This window comes from Armigeres subalbatus, chromosome 2 (genome assembly GCF_024139115.2).
Source record: "Armigeres subalbatus isolate Guangzhou_Male chromosome 2, GZ_Asu_2, whole genome shotgun sequence".
Lineage (NCBI taxonomy): Eukaryota > Metazoa > Arthropoda > Insecta > Diptera > Culicidae > Armigeres > Armigeres subalbatus.
The window spans coordinates 195,115,150-195,140,641 of NC_085140.1; the positions used below are offsets into that span (position 1 = coordinate 195,115,150).

Genomic DNA, 25,492 nt, shown 5'->3' on the forward strand with positions numbered 1-25,492 from the left:
ACAAATAGGTTGACAGCCGGGCGTGGAATTTAGGCGAAAAGGATGTTGTCAAAAACATTATGGCGCATTTCTGAAGGGCGCAAGTGTACACTGTTAGAAAAAAAAAAGGACGACTAGTTCTTTAATCATATTATCAATTCAGTGCAAAGCCGAGTTATAGCCGCTAACAAAGTTGGATTTTTCTCACAATCCATACGTTAAACCTAACTTCGGAAGTGGTGCGCTGTTTTCATTTGGTGATGTGCTATACAGCGCACCACTTCCGAAATTAGGTTTAACGTATGGATTGTGAGATAAATCCAATTTCGATAGCGGCTATTGGATTTGGTTCTAAACTATAAACAACAGTGTTAATTCTCTACCACCTTTTTGTTATGGCGAGGCAATTTTTATGCACACTTTTGTTTTCGATATTTTATCAAAATTAAACACTCAATCATGCAGCAATATAACGATGTGGTATGCTTGAGATACCTGCTTAATTATAGGGACTCGAAAAAGAATTTATTTGCAGTAACTAACCGAATATAAAAATGTTCACATTAACGATTGCGCCCTAACACCGGTTCTAAGCTTCGATGCAGAGTACACGAGCTTTGTTCGCCAGTGACAGGCGTATGAGGCCCTTGGTCGAATTAAATATGCGGGAAGTTCTTTTGAAAATTTGGTATCGATTTGTCGATAAAGAAGAACTTATTACTGATTATTAGTGCGGCCGTCATCATTAAGCATCATTGTTTTTCAGTAAACTGTCAAGCGAGCTACACTTGTGTTTGTGCGTGTCTCCGTCCATCGATGTGAGAAAAGTCGCGTAAAATCGCAGTCGATTGAGCAGAGTTTTTCCTTTGCAACATCAGCCATCATCGTCGTCGCCGCGATTCGTCGTCGGATGTTCGTGAAAAATAGGAACCATAATGATCTGCTTCTAGTGAAAGAATCGGAAGCCGATAGTACGAGGATTGTTTCATAGATTGGTAATATTTGGAAGTGATCATTCGGCGCGTGAAGTTGGGAATTTGAGCTGTGAAAATTGAGCATTTAGCGAGGGAGGAGGAGCAAGAGCAAGAAGAAACAGTGGTCTTTTTTCGGAAGAAATCGACGGGAGTGTGGAAGAAGAGTGGTGTTTGGAAGTGGAAGTATATTGGCCGGAGGTTGGAAAGAGAAACGTAGAGTGTGCGTGTGGTTATTGAAGAGGGTGTTGCTTTATTATTTTGCTTTGTAGATTCTTATTTTGCGTTTTGGTTCGGAGAAAAGGTGCTACGCCACCATCCGTTCTAAGTGCATAAGAGGAGAAGATAATTGTCAGCTGGTACCTGGCACAGATTCCGGTGGAACGGCACTGATTTACAATCAAAATGAGTACCAACAATGCAACAACCACCACCAGTAGCAGCACGGCCAGCAGCAACAACAGCAGCAGCAGTGGATCTAACAGCATTGAAGCCGAATATAACGAGATTGAATCTCGCCATGGGTGGGCTTTGGTATTCCAGGTAAGTGAGATATTATCGAGAATTTGCTTTACTCATCCAGTAATTCGTTTCCGCGATAACGCGCATCCGTCGGGTGTCAGGTGGGTTCGCCCCTGTTCCGAGAATTTTGTTACAATCTCATATGCACTTGCTGGTCTGAAGTTCTTCGAGCGATGCGATAGCTCCGCTTAAAAAATGTTTGATAGCAACATTTCGTCATTATACCTAATTGCTCAGCTTCAGAGTTCCCAGTCAAGCACATGCTCGCATTAGACGGTCTGATACTGAGGAACTAGTCTGAATAGGCAATAATTTGAGTTTAATTCTCCAAATGAGACAGACCCTATGGCATGAATCGTCGAAATAGTGAATCGTGTTACACTGCATCCGTTCCGATGCTGCGCCGCTAATTTACAATGCAACGAGCAAAAACACACCGCCATCAGAGGAATTGTTTCGACTATGCAGATTTCATTACATTCGCATTTTGTTATTATAGCATTGTGTGGACTCTGTTTCAGATTATTATGAAATAAACTACATAGATGATTAATCTTAAGAAGATATCTATAGTTTAATGTTCATATGGAACTTTGTGTTCGTGAATAGAACATTAGTGAGTAGGGGAACTGTCCCAATCTCCATCTCACTGAACATATATTCATCTCATTGCTTCTTTTTGTCAACATGCGTGCTCACTGCTGAAAAAACCACAAAAATAAGAAACAAATCAAATTGCTTTCCATTGCTTTGTTTTCGATGGGATGAACATCGGAGCTATGAGATGAAGCTTTCAAGGAAAACTACTAAAACTAAGTTCAATTAGCTATAGCACTCAATTACCACTCAGTAACTTCCAGAGCTCCAATCTTATATTAATTCCCATTCAAACTTCCTTGACCTAAGTAAAAGTCCTGTAACTGGTAGGCTATCGTAACAAATAGATATAGTTATAAACTTATAGAATTCCAGGAGCAGTTCCCCTATTTGCAAGCCAATAAGAATTATTAAATAGACATGACTGAGTTCCTGCTGGAACGTGTTTCGTTCTGTGGTACAACAATGTATGTATACTATAAAATTTTAATTCAAACTAGATTTTGAAAAGGGGTTTGTCATAGCATCGCTTTTCGTTTTTGTTAACCCTGGAATGATAATGATTGGTCTCAACAATAGATAAGTGCCTACTAATAAGTAAACAAATCCGACTTTAATACCCTTATTAAATTAATTAGGAAAAACTATTTTTGATTAGGCCTATCCAGCTTTCCACGTTCGGTAATGGCGGCTTGTCGGTGTGTAAAAATCAACCGTTCACTGTACTGTTTGTCACTAGCTGGAGGAAAGCTCACTGGCGTTCGTGGGTGAGGGGAAGGGAAAAAAGGCCTCTTCGCCAGTGAGTTTTCCTCCAGCTAGTGTCAAATAGTACAGTGACCGATTGATTTTTAAACACCGACAAGCCGCCATTACCGAGCGTGGAAAGCTGGATACCGTGTTACAGTATATACCCAATTTTGTCTACCCAACCCCCCAGTTCCTAGATATCTTCTTCTTCTTATTGGTATTACATCCCCCATTGAGACAGAGCCGCCTCGCAGCTTAGTGTTCATTCAGCACTTCCACAGTTATTAACCGCGAGATTTCTAAGCCAAGTTACCATTTTTGCATTCGTATATCATGAAACTAACACGATTATTTTGAACATTTATGCCCAAGGAAGTCGAGATAATTTCCAAACCGAAAATTTCCCAGACCGGGACCGGGAATCGACCCAGCAAGGTCTTGCTTCATAGCCAGGAATCTGACCGCCAGGCTAGGCCGTTGTAACATATATTTTTATCAAAATAACAAATATTTACACGCAGTGCAGTTTTCAGAGTCACTGACGATGAAGCTTTTCATAATTATCGGTGAGGTGAATTCAATTGCAATAAAAATATTTAGTTTCTAAATAGGAATAAAAATAAAACCCCTAGCCAAGGTCACGGGGGTTGACGGCACTGAAGATAATATTCATCTGTGTATCATATCACATTTGGAGCACTTCAGTGTGCCTCTAACGATTCACATTGGATCGGCTGCTTGGCAGACTGAGCTCCTCCAAGATTAGCACAATGCACAATGGAAACCCCCAATTATTATTGGTACAATGTGAATGTAGATCACGCGAAGGATAGAGTTGGAGGTGGCACTGCTATAATGATAGCAAAACACATCTTTGAAGACAATCGTTTCAAGAAAATAAGTAGTAACTCCAACCCCGTGAAACAAGCACTAGTTCTTGAAGCCACCGTTTGTTGGCGTGGCGCTAGTGCTGTTTTTGAAGTTTAAAGCTCCGTTCATATTGTACCTATTACATTTCATTTTTCATTACATTTTTCAATTATCGCAAAATAATTTTCTATCGTAAAAATTTAAATTTCAATAACTTAAGTTATATTGTTTTGTTTTCGCCATTTATTGGCATTGGTAATGGCTAGCGATCCTATATGTAGGATCCCTAGTAATGGCTACAAAAATTTAACTCATGTTCAGGTACGGTGCTGGGACTGGGACAAGCAAATTTTGGGTGAAATTTAATAAATATATTGTAACTCCCAGTTTTTTCGCCAAACGTCAAATCGGCTAGTTCGGTCTACCATTCTGCGGTGAAATTTTGATTGTTTTTTCGCAAACAAAAACAAATAAAATCTGCAATCCTGAGGAAACACACTCCGGGCAGTTCCTCGAATGTCGCTAATTCGAAAAATGGTCCAAACGACAAGAGCAAAATACGCCTAACCTCATCTCAAACTGAGATTCATGGAATGGTTGGCAATCAACTGTTAGTCCCAAATGAGCATCATGAACGCAATCGTAGTAGCTCTATGAATGATTCCAGTGCCAATGGAAACGATCAGTATGAAATTCATCCTTGTGTGTCAACTGGAAACATCTATGAAGAACTAATGCACGACGAACCAATTTCCACGGGACCTCAAGAGAGCGAGCTCAGGCAGCCGTCAGCAGCAAAAATACGATGCCCACCAATATTTGTGTAGGGGTGATCGGGGCAATATGGGCCACCTAAGGAAATCGTTCCGAAAAGCGCTGAAAAGCTCAAAAAAACATCATTCAAATGTAGTTTACTTATACTAGAGAATGTTACCTTTCATATAACGTCGATGAATGACGAAAAATTCGTTTGGAAATTGTTGGAATGCACTTTTGAAAATGTATTGATTTCAATGTGTGTTCCCGACTATACGGGGCAATATGAGCCACCATTTGGGGCAGTATGGGCCACCCATTCAAAACGTTTATTTAGGCGAAAAAAGTATCGTAATATGGAAGAATATGATATTCCTACAACAGTTGTGAGTATTCCATACTAAATAAAATTAAAAAACCGCACAACAGCGGACTGAACCGATTTGCCACTCTTCACCGTTTGAACAGCCACATTTCAATTGGCCAATGGTCATTTTTTCTGTTTCAATCGCAGTAATGCGCTGTTGTAATTTTTCCGTAATGAATCTTACATATATGATAATATTCTTGTATTGGACTACTGAAATTTGAACTTGTTCGTATTTTAAGGCCTGATATCTTGCTCTGTACAGGTATGCCCATATTGCCCCATAGAGACTGGTTTTGGGAAAAAAAAGTTTTATGATAAATTCAGATTTGTATCAATACAAACATGTGTGTACAATATTCAATTTTAATATATCTTTTGATTGTGGTGTATTTTTGACCTGTATTTTAATCAGTTTTGTGTCAAAACCTTATTTATAAACTTCAAATCTTATAATAATTTTGCCTATGCAGCGAAAATTTACATTTTCAAGTGTATTTTCATGTTTGAATTGAATTTTAATGCGGTTTTCACGTTGATGCATAAGTGTAGCATCCTCTTAAAGATCATATCATTACATGATAAAACTTGTCAATAAGCTCAAAATGAGGGTGGCTCATATTGCCCCGTATGTTCATATTGCCCCTACTACCCCTATAACTGGTCAGTAGCACAAATCAACCAACTGATGTCATCCACGGAAGTGAATTCTAAAACTTACACCCAGAAAGTAATCAAATCTGGGATTCGACTACAAGTGAAGGAAAAAGCGGAGTTCAACCGAATTGTTGCCGTTCTCAAAGTTAAAAACCCGACTTAATCCACCTACAGTGAACGCAACCCTTCTTACACTTTTGAATGGTTGTGTGTGCCCAGTGCATATTACAATTTCTATGCATATGACCTTCAATTGAATGTAAAATAACTGATATTATAATGCTTTTAACGATTTCAAAATAAAAAAGGGATATTTCTGGAAATTTAACAATTTAAAAAAAAATACAAAAAGACTGCAGATTTGATTTGCCGCCTTAAATGGCAATATTACAGCTTCTGTTTAAGAGTTCAAATCGGGTCATAGAAAGAGTCATCGGGTCATTCAAAAGAGTTCAAATCGGGTCATAGACGGCTGAGATATTGGTGTGACAATTCTTCATTAGTAGTCTGAAAATATGTCTCATATTCGTATTTCAAAGATATCTCTGAAACCGAATTTCCGATTGCAGAAAAAAAAATAATGGGTCCAATGACAAAAATATAGCTTCCGTTTAAACCTGTCATAAGACGAGTTTATACAATCCCATTGAATTCCACCACTTAATTGTATCTTGACAGATACGTATTTCGACCTCAAAAGTAAGGCCGTCTTCAGTGTCTCGTACTTGACTCGACTGTCAAGATACAATTAAGTGGTGGAATTCAATGGGATTGTATAAACTCGTCTTATGACAGGTGAAAACATTCCACTAAAAAGCTCAAAATAATTTTCTTATTTCGTTTAAAGATAAAATCGCACAAATCGGTCCAAGGACGACTGAGATCTTGATGGGACATATTTTACCAATGTGTGAAGTTGATACGTCTAATGCTTTATGTTCGTATTTCAGAGATATCTCCGGAACCCAATGTCTAATTGCAAAAACAAAATACAATGGGTTCAATGGCAAAGTCATAGCTTTCGTTTAAAGATAAAATCATGCAAATTGGTTTACAGACGGCTGAGATATTTATGTGACATTATTTTGTTAGTTTTCTGAAAATATACTTCATGTTCGTATTTCTCACATATCTCTGGAACCAAATGTCCGATTGCAAAAAAAAATTGAACTTGTACAATGACAAAGTCATAGCTTTCGTTTAGTGTTAAAATCGTGCAAATCGGTCCACGGACGGCTAAGATCTTGATGTGAGATTTTTGTAACGCACACACATACGCACACACGCACACACGCACACACACACACATACATACATGTGCTCAGTTTGTCGAGCTGAGTTGATTGGTATATACGACTTGGGTCTCCGAGCCTCAGATAAAAAGTCGGTTTTTCAAGCGATCTTTATACCCTTCTTAGGATGTAAGAAGGGTAAAACGTTAAGTTCTACACACATGGAACTAGCGATGAAACGCCAATAAGAGTGGTTCTTGCTGGTCTCCCACTTTTCGAGCTTCAGGAGGTAATAACCGAACTGAAAAACAACAACATTGTTCCATCAGAGGTTAGAATACTGCATACGACGAAAAACAGAGATGTTGCTCTGTATGTTCTACATTTTCCCAAGGGATCAACAAAGCTGCAAGACCTCCAGAAAACGCGTGCCCTTTTCAACGTCATTCTGAACTGGCGCTACTTCACAAGAAAAACAACGGATGCCGTTCAGTGTTTTCGCTGCCAGCAATTTGGCATGGAATGCGGAACTGCAACCTGGAAGCTAAATGCGTCAAGTGCGGGGAAATACACCTCACAAGAGATTGCTTGTTGCCATCACGGGAGGAAGGCGATGACTCATTCACCAGAACACAAATCCGATGTGCCAATTGCAGCCAAAACCACACAGCAAACTTCAAGGACTGCCCTGCTAGGCAGAACTACATCAAAATGAGTGAAGAAAGGAAATCGCGCTCAAAACTCAACAACAACTTTCCGTCGAATGTGTTTGGAACCACGAACCGATCATTTCGGTCTTCATACGTGACCCATAATAGGACTTTCTCTGATGCTGCGAGGGGAGCTCCTGTTGCTGCTGCTGCTGTTGGTAATGTCTCTTCTGTTGCTGCTGCTGCTGTTGGTGGCGTTTCTGCTGTTGTTGAATCAATGGGACATGTTGCTGACAACGAGAGAACAGAAAATTTGAATCTGTTTTCGCTTTCGGAGTTCTTGTGTTTAGCAAACGATCTTTTCACTCATTTGGCATCGTGTAAAACGAAGGCATCGCAATTTATCGCTCTGTCGGAGCTGATGTTCAAGTACGTTTTCAATGGATAATGCAAACATCATCAACGTTATGAACTGGAACAGTCGTTCCATTCGAAACAAAGAAGCTGAATTTTTCGAATTTATCGATAAACACAACATTCATATAGCAGTTGTAACCGAAACGTGGCTTAACCCGAGTATTTCCATGTACCACAATAACTTTTCCTTGGTGCGCTTGGATCGTTTAACTGATGCTGCGAATCGCGGGGGTGGTGTTGCTATCTTTATTCGCAAAGGAATTGTATTCACTCTTGACGATGGGCTAGACACCAACGCGGTTGAGGCCATTAGTATAACAATAAGAATTGGTCCAAATCCTGTCCGCATTATTGCAGCTTACTTCCCCGGTTCTTCAAACCGAACGATCCTCAACAGATTCAAACGTGATATCCGTAAACTTACTAGATTTACGGAACCCTTCTTTGTAGTGGGAGATTTCAACTCTAGACACCGTCATTGGAATTGCTCGAGGAAAAATAAAGCTGGCGAAATACTCTTTCAGGAATATGAAAACTCGAACTTCCTCATACATCATCCAGGTAGTTACACTCGAGTTTCTCCAAACGGAAGAAGTCGCTCCATTCTAGACCTGGTCCTTTCAAACAACCAGATTAACATGTCTGTACCACGTACGGTTGAGGAACTCTCGTCAGACCACTTTCCAGTGGTATTCGCCATTGATACAGGAAGACCAGTCCAGCTTCAAGTTCACCAATATAAAAATTATCATCGTGCTGACTGGTACCGCTTTACAAACATTGTCAAAGGAAGACTTGATCTTTCTTCGGTTCTGCTAAATAATTTGGACACCACGGGAAAAATCGACGAGGCTATTAACGTTTTCGCAGCAGCACTGTTGGCAGCTAAAGCTGAGTCAGTTCCGAATGCAACTGTCTCTCCGAAAAAACGGGAACTTCCTAACCAAACAAAGCTACTGATCCGACTCAGGAATGTTCGTCGGAGACAATTCTACCGTTCCAAAGATCCTTTCCTCAAAAGAGTCGTTGACGTCCTCACCCAACAAATACGAGAACAATGTGCTGCTCACAAATACGAGAATTTCGGGAAAACTATTCGTGACTTGTCTCACGGTAGCAAGAAGTTCTGGAGAATTAGTAAAAACCTACGCAGTAGCATCAAATACCAACCTCCTTTGCGGATTGGAGACCAAGTCAGGGTTTCTGATAAAGAGAAAGCTCAAACGCTGGCTGAAAATTTTGCTTCAGCACATAACAACACGCTCCCGAGTGATCCAAGAACAGAGGAACCAAACGATAGAGGAGCTTGCGAGACTCAACGAGTTAAACAATGAACCATCTACTCTCACTAAACCCAATGAGATAAAGTGTATTATCCATCAGCTTAAGACCAAAAAGACACCAGGTCATGATGGGATAAGGAACATCATGCTCAAGCGAATACCTCGAAAAGGACTGGTGTACTTGACAAAGGTCTATAACGCTTGCATCAGGTTGATGTATTTTCCTGGTATGTGGAAACATGCGAACGTAGTGGCCATCCCAAAGCCGAACAAAGATGTTACTCTCCCCTCAAGCTATCGTCCCATCAGTTTGCTAAGTTGCCTTAGTAAAGTTTTGGAAAGAATCATCCTGAACCGGCTGAATCGACATATCTCGGGAACTTTTTCAAATCGGCGTATGTAACACTTTGATCAAGCTGAGAAAATGAGCTTGGAAGTTTTCAGATTTCATTTTTATTCCTATTTAGAAACTAATCATTTTTATTGCAATTGAATACACCTAAACGATACATTATGAAAAGGTTCATCGTCACTGACTCTGAAATCTGCACTGCGTGTGAACATTTCAGTTATTTTGATAAAAATATATGTTACAAAGTTCTGCAACAGATAAATCACATACGTCGTTTTGATACGTCAGCATGACCGAGGTCATGCTACTTTCGTCGAAATGTTACGCTGCTCCGTACGCTGCATTGTTGATACGTCGAAATGTTGCGTCAAGTTGAAACGTTTCACGCACATGCGTCAAAAAAATTGCAACACTTACAACACGACGTAACAACATTTGCTGCAGAAAAACAACGTAAAATGTTTTTCTTAACGAAAATCAGAATATTCAAGCAACATGCTTAATTTTGAAATCAGTGATGAAAAAGTACAAGCAGACGCACGTTTTAAACTATTTAGTTGTTCGAAAAAACTTTTTAAAGTACATTTTCTGCTAAGCGGTGTATGTGCAATATTTTCAACAATGATGTTACACCGTTTTGCAAAAAATTGATTTACATTTTTAGAAACACATTTTCATGTAGCTTTGAAAATATACACATTTTTAGATGAATTTGATGCCATATGCTGTTGAAAACGGGTTTGTTTACAATTTGCGACATACGCCGTTTTAAAAAAGTACCCGAGATATAGAAACTGGTGACATGATTCCTGCGGAACAGTTTGGCTTCAAAGCTGGCCATTCTACAAACCACCAGCTAGCTCGAATAACTAAACTAGTGAAGCAAGGATTCTCCATGAAAAAATCTATTGGCATGATAATGCTGGATGTCGAAAAAGCCTATGACTCGGTCTGGCAAGAGGCAATTGTTTCCATGCTACATAGGTCTAACTGTCCGCTTTATTTAGTGAAGCTTATTCAGTCGTTTTTAGCAGCAAGGTCATTCCAAGTGTCAATCAATGGATGTAGATCAGAATCTTACGGCATCCCATATGCGTTCCACAGGGGTCGGTTCTGAGCCCCACGCTCTACAACATTTTTACAAGTGATACGCTTAAGGTCGACGGAGTTGTATATGCTTTTTTTGCGGATGACACGGCTTTCCTAGCTTCGGACGAAGATCCTCAAATTATCATCTGTAAACTGCAACATGCACAGAATAAGCTTGAAGAGTTCCAACAGAAGTGGCGCATTAAAACGAACGCATCGAAAACTCAGGCAATCTTTTTCACACGAAGAAGGGCTCCATCACGTCTTCCTACATCTGGAGTTAAAGTCAACGGAATTGAAATTCTGTGGGAAAACGAGGTCAGATATCTGGGACTGACGATGGACCAAAAGCTACTGTTTGACAAACACATAAATCAAAGCATCAACAAAGTCAATGGTCTGATGCGTTCTTTGTACTCACTGGTCAACCGAAGATCGTCTCTTCAACTAGCCAATAAACTGCTGCTCTTCAAATGTGTCTTCAAACCAGTCCTTACATACGGTTGTCCTGTATGGCAAAACTGTGCGCTATCTCATCTACGACGTCTGCAAGTCAAGCAAAACAAGCTGTTAAAGATGATCTTCGACTTGAATCCGTGGTTTCCGACACACGATCTTCACCAACTAGCGGAAACTGAAACAATTATCGACTTTGTTCAGGCGATGTCAGACAAGTTCCGGCGCTCCTGTAAGGTATCAACTAACCCGCACATCGTGAATCTTTTCCCCTAAATTACAAAACTGTGATAATCTAGTATGTAGTTAATTATAAGTTAAATTGATTTCTTGGGTTTTTGTCATTAATTTTCCCCTATCAGATAGATTGTCTCAGAAACTCTCAAATTCTCCATTGGAAAATGATTAAAGAGCAGCTGTAAGTAAGACATATCTCTGCTAAACACATGTATTATGGTCCATTAAATTGAAATTGAATAAAAAATTGAATTAAATTGAAAAAAAAAATGTAACTCTGTCAGTTATCATCCGTTTTTGACAATTTAGGGATGCCTGAACCGGAAAATTAATATAGCTTGTTGGTTACAAACTTGAGCTTACTATGATGTGGATCCAGAAGAGCGTCGAAACTAAAATGAATTATTCTACTTAGTCATCTCACGATTCATCGACAGTTGTTTTTTGGAAAACTGTTGGAACCGCTTTTTTTTAAAGAAAAATCTATAACTATAACGTGCATTTGATCTGATTCAACTGGAAGTGGATATCGCATTGAGGATAAAATTTTGCTTTGAACTGGACAATTTGTGTGTTGACAGAATAATAGTTTTTTGAAGCATCATGGACTTAGCGTAAAAGTCAAGAGATGAAAAAGATTAACTATCGAACTGCCAATTACCGGAGATAAGTTATGTTTAGCTGAAGAGAAACCTAGCTATATTGCCCGTGTTACAAATGTGTTACATTTGTATTTTTGTCGATTGAGTCAATCTTAAGAATCGTCTCCAATTTATCAGTTCTTTGAGCTGACTAAATGAAATCTGAAAATTTGTTCTAGAAAACCCGAAAAACTGCTAAGATGTTTTATAACATTGAGTGAAATGGCCGAATAACAGAAACACTGGAAAATTCTGTAGCCGTTAAGCCGTGAACAGAAAGTTTCTTAATTAATTTGCACTCAAATAGAACATGTCACTGCTAAAGATATCAAAAAAGATTTTTTTTGCAATTTTTGGCGATTCTTAGAAAGTTAATTATATTTCCATACTAATACAAATCATAAACTTAAAAGTCCCATTTTCCACATACCTACATACAAATTTGACAGGAAGGTCAATTGATTTGCAGCTTTATTTTTTACGTTTGTGAAAATTGATTTTCAAACAAAAAAGATACATTAGGAATTAAAGGCTTTCTAAAGCCCATAGCCCACTCTTTGTCACAATAACAAATATTTTTCAAGTTCCTTCAGACATATATGTATCAACTTGCTTAGATATCGACATAGGTATCAGGCACACTTAACAAAAATCTGTTATTGTGATAAAGACTGTGCGGATAACTTTTGCGCTAGGTGTATCTGAAATGTACGAATCAGTTATAGAGATATTTGCAATATAGTTTTAAAACATATTTTAGATGGTACGCTTTTTCTTTCAACAACAGCCTAAAATATAAAAACACTGTTTATTTTTTTATTCGAATTAAATCTGCTCTCGAGCGATATTGCCGCATGCCTCACTGTGTTCCGTGCTTAAAGCCATAACTTGACAGCTAGCACCAAGTTTAGCACCAAGTTTTCGGCTTCAATCGCATTGTATGCAGATGACAGCCGTTTCAGGGGACTGAGTAACTCATGCTCGTATTTATGCAAGGTCTTCAATCGTAAAGCCTGTCCACGTTAAATTTCGGACACCCATCATCCAATGTAATTATTCAAAATTATCACAAACCATTGAGAAGATCAATTTACATGGCAGCTGAATCTCTCCGCTTTATTAAATTCTTTCAGCGTGTTTTCATTCTTGTCCAAGGTGATAAAATAACTACAAAACAATTGGACATTGTTTCAGTGTCCGAAATTTAACGTGGACAGGCTTTAATATAGTTTTTGTATCAACTTATATACGATCCGAACTCAGCCAAGAGAACGCAGAATTTGAAACACTAATGGAGTTTATCATCAACCTTCCGGATCATCTAAAACCCAATATCATCATTGCTGGCGACTTCAACGCCAGAATCGGATCAAAAGATCTAACGGAAAATGACAAAACATGCATAGGAACCAGCCTCTCTCACGACTTCTGCAATATAAATGATGAGAGTTTGAAGAATCTTCTACATGCCGCAAACCTAAAGGACTATTTGACTTTTAGTAATTCTAAGTCAATTGGCACTACCTGGACAAATGGGAGAAACATGTCACAATTAGATCACGTCGTCATGTCCAAAATGGAATTTCTGAAAATCCCTGTAATACGAGGATATTTCAAGATTCAACTACCTAGTGATCACAAAATGATTGAATGCACCTTAAAACTAGCAATAAATGAAACACCAAGGAAGAGATATCAGACCCATACAAAAACAGCGCACGAACCGAAAAGATGTAAGTTTAATCTGGATCCACTTAAGAAAAATGAGGAGCAACGCGAAAAACTTCAATCAGAAATTGACCGCCAGCTATCATCCAAAATACTACAAGAAAACGCCGATGTCGAGGAAAAGTGGAGTAAAATCAAGTCGGCTGTAATAGAAGCGGCTAATACTACAATCGGAACTCAACGATCTCCTTTAACACCAAGAAGAAAACAAGCCTCTAGTGACTATTTCCTAGCGAATCAAAAACATCTGGCTGATAAATTTGATGCTGAACTGAAAAGGAAAGCTATCGAAACTAGAAAACGGAAAAAGAGAGCATTTGATGAACACTTTGCTGAAAAGGTTGACGCTTTGATAACAGAAGTAAGGAAAGAACATCCGTTGACTCAAATGACAACAGTATTACGATTCATCAAACAACACAACAGAAACAAAGCATCTAAATCTCGTAAGCATATAAATATTCAAAAATGGGAAGAGAAAGCTCGGAAACAGGCAAACGATAATCAAACACAAATTAATACAATCGAAGAGGATGATGGCAGAAATGCAGGGTCCGAACCTACAATTGAAGAAGTACGAAACATCATCTGGTCGATCAAAAATAACACGGCACTTGGCTTGGATCAAATCCACAATGAATTTTGGAAGTACGAGTCGGATGAACTACTTGTAGAACTTACGAATATATTAAAAGATGTTTTCAAGAATAATGTTATCCCTCAAAGCTGGACGGAAACAATTCAAATTCCGATTCCGAAAAAGCAGAATCCTCAAAAAGTGGATGATTATCGATGCATCACATTATGTCAGACAGCGTATAAAATATATGCAAAGTTGCTCCTCAGCAGACTAAGAGAACAAATTGATCCTGTGCCGGAGTATCAAATGGGTTTTCAAGCGAAGCGTAGCGCCTCTGATCAAATTTTTGTTTTAAGACGGATCTTAGACGAAAGATGGCGTAAAGGATGTCACACCATAGTAGTATCGCTAGACTTGAAACAAGCGTTTGATAATCTAGACATTTCTAAGACAGCAACCATCCTGAGCGATCTAGGAGTTTCGAAGGCGCTGATTAATCGAATAATCGTTGCATGTCTACACGAAACCACCTCAATCCAATGGTTTGGGCAAAAAACACATTCAGTACAGAAAGGAAGAGGCGTAAAACAAAGCTGCCCACTCAGCCCGGAGTTGTTCGTTCTCTTGCTGCATCACGCGTTGAAATCAATCAATGAATTTCTAACAGACATCACGCTTGTACAAGGAACTGATATTAAACTACCATGTATTTTGGGATATGCCGACGACTTACTGTTTCTGTGTAGAAATGACGAAGATGTTGAAAAACTGCTATTGGTTTTAGAGCCCATACTTGCCGATTGGTCTGGAACTGAATACGCTGAAATCTAAAGTTTTAACTAGGGACCCATATTACATCAATAATGAAGAACCTGACACAATCCTAACGTTTGGAAAATATAAACTAACAACAGTCACCAAACTACGTTATCTAGGTGCTTATATCACAAGCAGCCTTACTAGACGGGAAACTACGGCAGAAAGGAAGAAGAAAGCATATAAGGCATTCTACAGTCTGTGTTCCTTCTTAAAAGACCATAAACTTAAATGGTCGGTTGTCGTAAAGTTGTATCATAGCCTTATTACTCCGGTAGTAACGTACTCGATGGAGGTAGCAACCATACTGAAAAGAAATAGAAATTTTTTGCGAAGAATGGAAAATCATATGCTTCAAGTTTTAAAGCGACTAAGCTTAGCTGACGACGAACGAAGTGAAACTGAATATGAAGAACTTGTACATGAAAGTGAAGATCACCAGACGTCTTCAGATACATATGGCTCAACACCAGACCGCGAAAATAATAATATGTCTACACACACCGACTCAGAAGTTGAAAATATACATGTTGCTCCAAAATGGCTTAAAGGAAAGACCATAAATAATAAAATAAGGATAAATCGTCTAAACTATTATGGTCATATATTACGTAGTGAGAACAAGGGAATACTCAAAACGGCGTTAGAATATAAACTGCCTATGAAGAAAAAAATGGGTCGACCGGCCTTTACTTGGAGGACCAATATAAGACAAGATATCGATAGAAGTAAGATACACATAACGGATTGGCAAGCAGCATCCTTTGATAGAGAAAGGTATAAAAACATGACACGGCGGTTATACGACGAGATGGTGGAATCGGAATATGAGGAAGACAGTGATATAGACGAAGACAGCACAGGCAGCTCACTGATTCCATCAGAATTCGAAGGATTTAGTGAAAACGAATCGTTCTGTTTAGGTTTAGACTTTGAACGTGAAGAGTCAAACTAAAGCAATTAACTTCAACTATACAAACTACACAATGATCTACACGCTTTCAACACTAACATAAACATCGCTCGTTCAAGAAGCATCGGTCGTCAGGTAAATGATTAGGACTACTAGAAGCACTAAAAGGTAAGACAAAATCGAAAACAAAATATCAATGTTTAGTTATGTGACCAAAAGATCCAACGAGTAGTACATATTTTTAATGATGTTATTCATATAAATCAATGCTTCATAATCGTAAAATTCATTCATTTAGCTAGGAAATAGACGCAATGAAGCATTACCATACCATTGATAACTGAATCTTGGACCAGACTTTAAAGACTTGAATTTTGAAGAGCGGAATAGAACATGACCATTTGACTACTGAAATTTATGATATCAGACAGTACTGTAAAGGATATGACGCCATAATCTTGATCAACCGCCAAAATAATGGAAGCTCTCAGATTACTTCTTCTTCTTCTTATTGGCATTACATCCCCACACTGGGACAGAGCCGCCTCGCAGTTTAGTGTTCATTAAGCACTTCCACAGTTATTAACTGCGAGGTTTCTAAGCCAGGTTACCATTTTTGCATTCGTATATCATGAGGCTAACACGATGATACTTTTATGCCCAGGGATGTCGAGATAATTTCCAATCCGAAAATTGCCTAGACCGGCACCGGGAATCGAACCCAGCCACCCTCAGCATGGTCTTGCTTTGTAGCCGCGCGTCTTACCGCACTCTCAGATTAATATGTCGATTTATTGCAATAGTATTTAAATTAATTTATTGTTTATTTACGATACCATTTAAATTATTCCATGTTGAAACAAAGTCCACTAGTATGATCCCATCACATTACATCAAAGTGTTATGGCTCGGCTGCGGTGGTGGGCGCGGTGACGCGTTTTGACAGAGAATACAGAATTACTGTCAAGATGCGCCGTTGCGTTAATCGCTGTAGAACGGCCTTTACTTGGAGATGGTATCAGTACCACCCGTTGTCAACATAGACTACTATTCGGTATTGAATGTCGGCTCCAAGAAAACATTAAATCAACTTTACATGTTAATTATTCGGAAAACATTCATGCGCGTGATGAGCTTTCATTATTATTATTATTTGTTTTTAAACTGACAGACTGCGGGAAGGGAAATGTATCGGTATGATCACAATACGAACCCAGACCGCAGTGACCTAGTGAGCAACATAGCTTGAGTCGTCTGCTAGTATTGTGTATCACATGGAGAGCCCAGCCGAGATACCAGTCTATTAAGACTTCAACTGGTCAACCCTCGAAAAAAAAAATAGGAATAAAAATAAAATCTAAAAACTTCCAAGCCCATTTTCTCAGCTTGATCAAAATGTTACATACGCCGATTTGAAAAAGTACCCGAGATTTGGAAAGTAATTTTGATTCCCTTAGGTACCTAATTAGTATGTCTTCTACATATTTTCAAAGCTGAGTATCTCATTTAGAATACTCTTCAATTTACATTCCCTTCTGTGTTCCCGCTTTTCGGCCGCCCGCATCGATTTCATCAACAAGGCCTCGCCTCTATCCTTTGCTTTCCGGGTCGAGGTGCGTTCGACTTCCGCTTTGCCTTACTGACCAGCTGCCAGGGATTTTCGGTCCCTTCACCCTCTTGCGTCCCGGCGACTTGTGCCTGGTTGGTGCCTTTCGCCTTTTGGGCCGAGAAGTCACCTTCTCGGGTCGACGCCCTTCGGGCTCCTCTGCACCCCGATCTGCTCCGTCCAGACCACGTTTAGCGTTTATGATCGCAGTACGTGCCCTGTAAAAGGTCATCTGTTATTTATTCATTCAGACTAAGGCCGAAGTGGCCTGTGCGGTATATAAGAGTCTTCTCCGTTCGGCTCGGTCCATGGCTGCACGTCGCCAACCACGCCAACTACGGAGGGTCCGCAAGTCATCTTCCACCTGATCGATCCACCTTGTCCGCTGCGCACCTCACCTTCTTGAGCCCGTCGGATCGTTGCCGAGAACCATTTTTACCGGGTTACTGTCTGACATTCTGGCTACGTGCCCGGCCCATCGCAATCGTCCGATTTTTGCGCTGTGAACTATGGATGGTTCTCCCAGCAGCTCACGCAACTCGTGGTTCATTCGCCTCCTCCACGTACCGTCCGCCATCTGAACCCCACCATAGATGGTACGCAGCACTTTCCTTTCGAAAACTTCAAGTGCGCGTTGGTCCTCCACGAGCATCGTCCAGGTTTCGTGTGCGTAAAGGACTACCGTTTTGTAGATTGTCAGTTTGGTACGGCGGCGATCTCTATTCGATCGGAGCGTCTTGCGGAGTCAAAAGTACGTACGAGTTCCAGCCACTATGCGTCTCCGAATTTCTCTGCTGGTATCATTTTCGGCAGTCACCAGTGACCCCAAGTCCACAAATTCTTGTACCACCTCGATTTCGTCACCACCGATGCAAACTCGCGGTGGGTGGCTCACATTGTCTTCTCTTGAACCTCTTCCTATCATGTACTTCGTCTTCGACGTGTTGATGACTAGTCCGATCCACTTAGCTTCCCTCTTCAGTCTGATGCTTCCTAAATCTTCTCAAAGTTACTTGCCATAATATCAATGTCGTCGGCGAAGCCAAATAGCTGGACGGACTTATTGAAAATCATACCACTCGTGTCAATCCCTGCCCTTCGTATTACTCCCTCCAAAGCGATGTTGAATAGCAGACACGAAAGACCATCGCCTTGCCGTGACCCTCTGCGCGTACCGAAGGGACTCGAGAATGCCCCTGAAACTCGAACTACGCACATCACCCGATCCATCGTCGCTTTGATCAACCGTGTCAGTTTATCCGGAAATCCGTGTTCGAGTCCCGATCGGTTATATCGATTGTACTCGGGAACCTGTCAAGTTCATATCACGATGATGTTGAAGCACGATTTGTATATCGTGGGTAGTTTTATCATTATGATTCATGAAATTCATAACTTCATACATAGATGTTATGGTGGGCTGACAGTAAATATGTTTCGATGATATAGCCCCGGATTATGATAATAGCAATTTTGTATTTAATCGCAGATTTGAAGGAAGGAACTCCCAGCGAAAGTAGAACATAAATCATTTTTGTCGACTTTGTGTTTTTTACACCAACGGCTTCTGTTAGCAAAAATCTAGTAAGGGAAAAACGAAAAAAGGATTTTTTACTACTAAATCGTTTCAATTTCTGGTACATATCACAATGATAATAGCGTTGCCAGTAAAAGTCGCGGGAAAAGTGGTACATGTACAGTTCTAACCACTAAAACCAGATTATTGGAATGAATACTCGACAACATGGATGTTTCCGCAACATATTTTAACCCTATTTTGAATCTCAAGATGGTTTTCTGCCGTTAAAAATAATTTTATAAATGTACATGTACTACTTTTACTGGCAACGATTTTCGATATTTCATTTTGTTTCCATTAATAGTGATAGGGTAAATCACTACTTGGGCCTATGGACCCGATTCCCGGATCACTGCACTGAAAACTAGTGATTTTTACAGTTTGGAAGCCGTAGATGTATGATTGATAATTTAAAAAAAGTCTCCTATTTATCTCGCACAATACTCAATATTCTTTAACCATTTATTTTACTCATAATCGATCCATATAGAGAAAATAAAAATATAGATTTCAAACATCTCATCATCGAAACCAAACTGGCGTTCTCGTGGTTCCGGAACAGTGGAGAAGAGAGTGAGAACAACGAGAGATACGGAACGGGGATCCAAATCACGAGTAGTGACAGAGGATAGTATCGTTTGGACAGTGAATAGAAACACAGGCTGCAACCATCAGGCACAAAAAAAAAACGAATCGACGAATCGAAAAACCACCGTGTGTTCGGTTGAACCCTGTTTCGCACAAGTGCAACGCTTTTGGACGACGCTTTTGAATATAGTTTGAAGCAAGAGATTACTAAAGTGTCGATGGGCACCGTTCGAAGTGATCAGTAATCTGGACCGTGACCGCGTCCGTCGTTCGTCTGGCGGTGAATCACACGTAAAATCGAAGCCAAATTTGAAGGCCCACTGGCGAGCTCTTGAGCCGGTGGCCGGTGAGCCCCACGTTATTACCGCGCCACACGTGGCGAGTGCGTGACAACCAAATTTGTGGAGGTGAGGGCTCATGTGAGGTCCGGTGGGGTCATCCCCGCTCATAGGTCCGCCCAATACCCGATGTGTTGTTACCTCGCGCACGGGCCAAGGGACGTCACCAGGTAATCGGAGTTGACAGAAGCATCTCCAGGGTCACGGAGAGATAGGTACGGAGGTCGAATCCACCCTGTTGACCTGAAGTTTCGACGGAAAGCATAACGCGGACGGCGTCGTCAGCAGCTGAGTACGATAGGGTCAGTTCGAGGCCCAGAAAACGCTATTCGCTGGAAAGCTCCATCGGAAACACCATTCGAGAAGACCCGGGTGCTGGACTGGTAGGACGAGCCGTAGCTGGATAGTCGCTCATAAAAGGTCAATCCAAGCGACCTCCAACCCTAGCCGGGTACCGAAGAAGAAGATCAGGTATGTTCCCGTTGTTCTCTGTCTCCCTATGCATGCAAGCGCCCCAACGTAAGCAGCACGGCCGCAACGAAATGCTCCCTTTTTAGTTATATCCTTCCTTCAACCTGGAGTGGCCGTTTCAAAGACGGCGAAGACTGACTGGCAGTTAGTATCGATGAGTTGTATGTCACGGACCAGATCAAGAGGGATATACAACGAGTACAGGAACAGTCTTCGGTCACCCATCTCGATTGATACCCAGACTTGTTCGAGACTCCTCCAAGAATCGCTTTCAACTGGTTTTGCTTTGATTCCGAAACGCACGGCAATCAAGACACCGCCACCAGTAGACTTCCTGCTGTTGTGTTGATTCCGATCGCAACGAAATACTTCGTAATCGTGACCAAACATTTGGCTGGAAAGTGTTCTGGAGTCGCCATGTCTCTGTTATTACTATAACGTCGTAGCAGGAACTGGAAATTAGCGAGGCGGTGGTCGTCGATGCTGGTGTTCAGACCACCTACGTTTTGATAGTAGATGGTAATGTCTGTTGCTTTCTCATCGCGATGCAGTTGTACACTGGAATTTGAGACACTCTTAGGCGAAGCAATAGTTGGACGCTGATCATACTTGCCAAACATTGCAGACTCAAACGCAGGGCCGGGACGACTGCTGGTCGTTGGCAGGAGTGGCTCGACTGCGATGAATGGGATAAAGGCTTCCTCACTGCGAATGTGCTTGTGTCGAATGTGCGTCCCGATACAGAACAGGACGGATAAACAGCCGAAGCTTGACGTTGATGTCGAGGAATGGTGAGTGGTGCTTGCAGGTGATGCGTGCGCAAAGATTTACTGCAAATCGGAGGGATTTCAGACGAAGGCGAAGCTTATGGTTGATAATACTTGCCAAAAATTGGTTTCCGGAAGACCCCGTCTCCCAGCTCATACGCAGGGCCGGGACGGCTGCTGGTCGCTGGTAGGCTCGACTGCGATGAGTGAAATAGGGGCTTCCTCACGACCGGTGTTAAGTGTGCGTCCCGGTAGAGAACTGAATGAATAATCAGCCGTAGCTGGACGTTGCGTTTGGCTTGGTGCGAGTCGAAAGCTTGGGTTAGATCTCGGTGACAAACTAGCAGAGCTTGAGAATGGATCGTTGATGCTAAGGACGAAAAACGGATCAGAGAGCGGATTGTTCCATGGTGTTGCGTACTTACCTGTAGATGGAGTTCGGAAGACCTCATCTCCCAACTCAGACGCAGGACCGGGACGGCTGTTGGTCGCTGGCAGGAGGGGCTCGACTGCGTTGAGAGGGATTGAGGCTTCCTCAGAGCTAGCGGCAAGATTGCGTCCCGATGTTCGGCTTATAATTTTAAAGTGATGCTGACTAGACAAACTGCTGAAAGGGACGGATGAGAGAACGGATCGCTCTGTGATGCCGTATACTTGCCTGTGCAAGCAAGGTGGAAGCCCCCTTTCCCACCACCAATCTCAGGACCCAGACGGCTATGATGAACGGAGGCAGCAGAGAGCGGGACTGGATTGGGGCAATCAGGGGCTTCCAACAAGCTTTCTACGGCGCGTCTGGGTGTTGCGGAGTCTTTAGGATGAGTGATTTGCCATCGTATGAAAGGATGTTGTGCGGTTTTGCAGTGGCTTGCGATCAACACGCCGGGTCCTGTCCGGAAGTGGGAGTCAAGAACTCCGGGAGGCGTCCGGGACTGGAGAGATGATGACAGAAGGCGTATTCACGTGGGGATCCATAGGTTTTTTGAGAGGTCCTCAAACTCTCGGAAAAGTATTCCTGTCGGCCAAGTGTCTGGACTAAGTGCAACTTCCTTCAATCTTACTGCCATTCCGACCTTGAATGACATGAAGCTCATTCTGCTAACATCTAGCGGACTAGCGGAATAACCTTAACAGGATCTTCACATTGGACACACTCTTTTACCAGTTTTTCGACTCGCATTGCACACTGGGATGTATTCTTGAGAGGTACAACCAGAACTGCTCGACGGGTACAGGGACAGTAGGAACCTCTGCCGAAACAGAGCAGACACTCACTCTAGTTCCGCTAACGAGAGATTTACTGGTTCATCACGACGTCGTTTTAAAGATGGTTGGCGTGTGAAAATTCTCGGACTGGAGCGACTCGGAGTTGGAAGAGCAATGCCTCTGGACAATTGAGCGATCTTTTTTCCCTGCTTAGCTATTTCTGCTTTGAGCTCAGCAAGGGCGATCTCGTGTTGCTCGGTGATCGCTTCGATCGTGTTACCGAACGAAGAAACAGTGGACTTGAACCGTGCACATTTCATGAGTTTCGCACAAGCGTCGCACATCCAGAACAAATTAGAATATGAGTTGAGAACATTCACGAAGGTCTTCGTTAATTTGATGCTAGAGCATCTTAAATGGATCATTCTATCGCAGAATGCCATGCAAGAGATATACTCATCGTCGCCTTTAACGGGCTTGGCGCAATGATCACAGGCAGATTCCATAATAAGGTAGGTGTTATTCACTTTAATAAACCGGCGGTAGAGATGCTCTAAGTACGGTCGCCGAAAAAGTGCAGCAAGGGTACAATGAAGCGACAGAAGCAAAAGAGGTGAACGCCACTCCGTGATCGACTGATCGTTTTCTCAATAGTTTATTATACACTTAACACTCGCGCGCGATTTCACAGCAATCAGTAATGATCGTAGCAGAAAATAACAAAGATCGACTTTTACAAAAATAACAAAGATCGAAGTTTTACACACAAAAAACCAATGAAAAGTTGCGATACGGAACGTAAACAAACCATCGACTGTTACTATCGTATAAGCACTCCTTCCTTTATTGTTGATCGCTCTTGTCCGTTCGTTTTGTTGTGGGTTTTCTCGAGAACGCGTGAAACCGACCGATGTAAGAGTAGCTCTGAGCTAGCCGTACTTACATTGTCTCGATTTCAAAAAATAAAAAAATAGTGTTTTGAAGGAGTTTTGATGAGTGAAAATATCTTCTCAAACAAATAAAAATAATTATAAATAATACCATCTGGCATCACGTTATCGTGGAACGTGCATATTTTTGTTTACGTCGCATTTTTTTTACCGTCCCGAGAGAGAGAATGAGAGTAAGATGTTGAGAGATTGAGTAAAATATTGCGTATGCCGAAGAGACTTGGGGTGTGCCGGAAAAGCCATCGCTGTGATTTGTGCTATGATTTAAATCAAATAAAAGCTTTTTCAAACGGCGTTTACATGTGCATTGTGCATTTTGTTCCAACAAATTTGAAATTTGTCAAGAAGCTTCGAACATTTCTCATTACACGTCATAACACGTTGGTACGAGTTGCAGAAAATTTGCAAATTTGAATTTTGTTTTTGAAGCTTTTGGAAAAATGGTAATAGAAATAATTTTATCATACCATGTCCTTACTCTGCAGGTATAAGAATACTATTATTTTTCAAAATAAGTTAGGGTTTGGCGAAATTGAACTGCAATTTTGCTGCATAACTAGGGGTAACGGCTCAAACCTTGGCCCATTATGCTACGGTTGAGCACATTTATCGTTATAAATCTTTATATATTGCATTTCCAACCAGAATTATTCCACCAGCCGGCTTGCTTACATTTGGTTTTGACGCCAAATAGCAAAAAACGACGATGAATGTCCCCAATATCTCATTAAAACCAGCGAAAGTCTCGAGAGAAATGGACAAAATGTCGGCATCCTTGTCCCTATCAGGTGGACAATTTTTCAGCCCATTTGGGACGAGTGATTGTTGATTTCGAACATATGAGAGATAAAGATGGGTTGCTGTTTATAGTACCAGTCTTTTGCTTGCGTTGAATAAAGGCAGCATGCAAACAAATAGAGAAAATCAAATCATCTTATTGAGCGTGAATTCTAATTGGTTGCATGTAAAATACTACCACACTGATTGCGAGAGTGCGTTTCAGATTCCCCCAATAGCACGCTTACCAAGGACATGCTAACGAAAATACTATTATATGAATCATTTATTTCCCAAATATTTACCATATTTGCAAATGAAGAAGTTTAGAAAAATGAAAACTGTATTAAAAACTGCAATTGCAAAAAGGCTACATGTTCTAGCCCTCATGTTGTGCCTTCAAACAAATTGCATACGTTAATTATTGGCTGCCGCATAATTTTGAGATTTACTGCTAGTTGAAATCATGGCAGTTGAGTTGCTCTCGCTCTCGCGATACTCTCAAAGAAACTTTTTTCCAAAACGTAAACAATGCTTTAGGTGGGGATGGTGCATAACGCACTATTGAAGAAAGCCAATTGCTCATCCTGACGTGATTTTCGATGACGATGAACCGAAGTTACCAAACAAAATAATTGCAAACAGATTGAATGAATATTTTGTGGAAAGTGTTGACGAGATACACAATAGTATTCCAGAACCAGTCACTCATATACGGATTAATAATGATCAACCTGGACGGTATTGGGAGTTTTTTCAACCCATCTCAATGGAACAGTTGGAAGGGATTGTAGATAACCTAAAAGTGTGTGGTGGTGTAAACAATGTTAATACAAAAGTAATGTGGGATGCATTTGACGTTATCAAAGGACCACTGCTGTTAATCGTAAATAAGTCGTTAGAAGAGGGAGAATTTCCGAGTGCTTGGAAAACATCGCTTATTGTTCCAATTCCAAAGGTTGCAAATTCAAAAAGTCCTGCTGATCGGCGACCAGTGAACATGCTACCGATATATGAAAAGGTCCTTGAAGTGATTGTTAAGGAACAACTTGATAAATATTTAGAAGAACATGAGATTTTGTTAAACGAACAATCCGGTTTCCGTAAGAAACACTCTTGTGAAACGGCACTCAATATATTATTGTATAAATGGAAAAGAGCAATAGACGACAAAAAAGTGATATTGGCAGTGTTTTTAGCATACGAGCATTCGAGACGATTGACAGAGCAAAACTACTGATGCTATTAAAGCGGATTGGGTTAAGTGGAATAGTGCTGAAATGGTTCGAAAGCTACTTAACGTCTAGACAACAGATGACGATATATAATGGCGCAGTGTCAAATCCTGTTAGT

At 40.8% G+C, this 25,492-nt stretch overlaps 1 pseudogene; it reads left to right on the forward strand.

The window, feature by feature from the left end:
- Positions 1-750: 750 nt before the first annotated feature.
- LOC134209472 (tyrosine-protein phosphatase non-receptor type 61F-like) overlaps positions 751-25,492 on the forward strand; it is a 90,650-nt pseudogene continuing 65,908 nt past the window's right edge.